The following is a 279-nucleotide window of genomic DNA, read 5'->3' as shown; positions in this document are numbered from 1 at the left end:
AAAGAATTTTGCTTACAACATACTTCTACTGTATTTATATACTATATTATATAATATTATAATTTGTATGTTTAAAATGACTATTCTATGTGAATTTAAACATACTCATTATGGTATTATAGAAATATTATTGTCTGATATCTGATTAGTCTATGTCTATAATACATATTTAAAAATTACTATTACTCATCATTAAAATAGTTTTTATTTTTATATAATTATTTTTTGTAAATTCAATATTTAATATACAGCAAATTAAATAATTGAATTTAAACCAAA

Source organism: Acyrthosiphon pisum, chromosome A1 (assembly GCF_005508785.2).
Source record: "Acyrthosiphon pisum isolate AL4f chromosome A1, pea_aphid_22Mar2018_4r6ur, whole genome shotgun sequence".
Lineage (NCBI taxonomy): Eukaryota > Metazoa > Arthropoda > Insecta > Hemiptera > Aphididae > Acyrthosiphon > Acyrthosiphon pisum.
The sequence above is the reverse complement of the archived record's forward strand: the minus strand, read 5'-3'. Positions refer to the sequence as shown.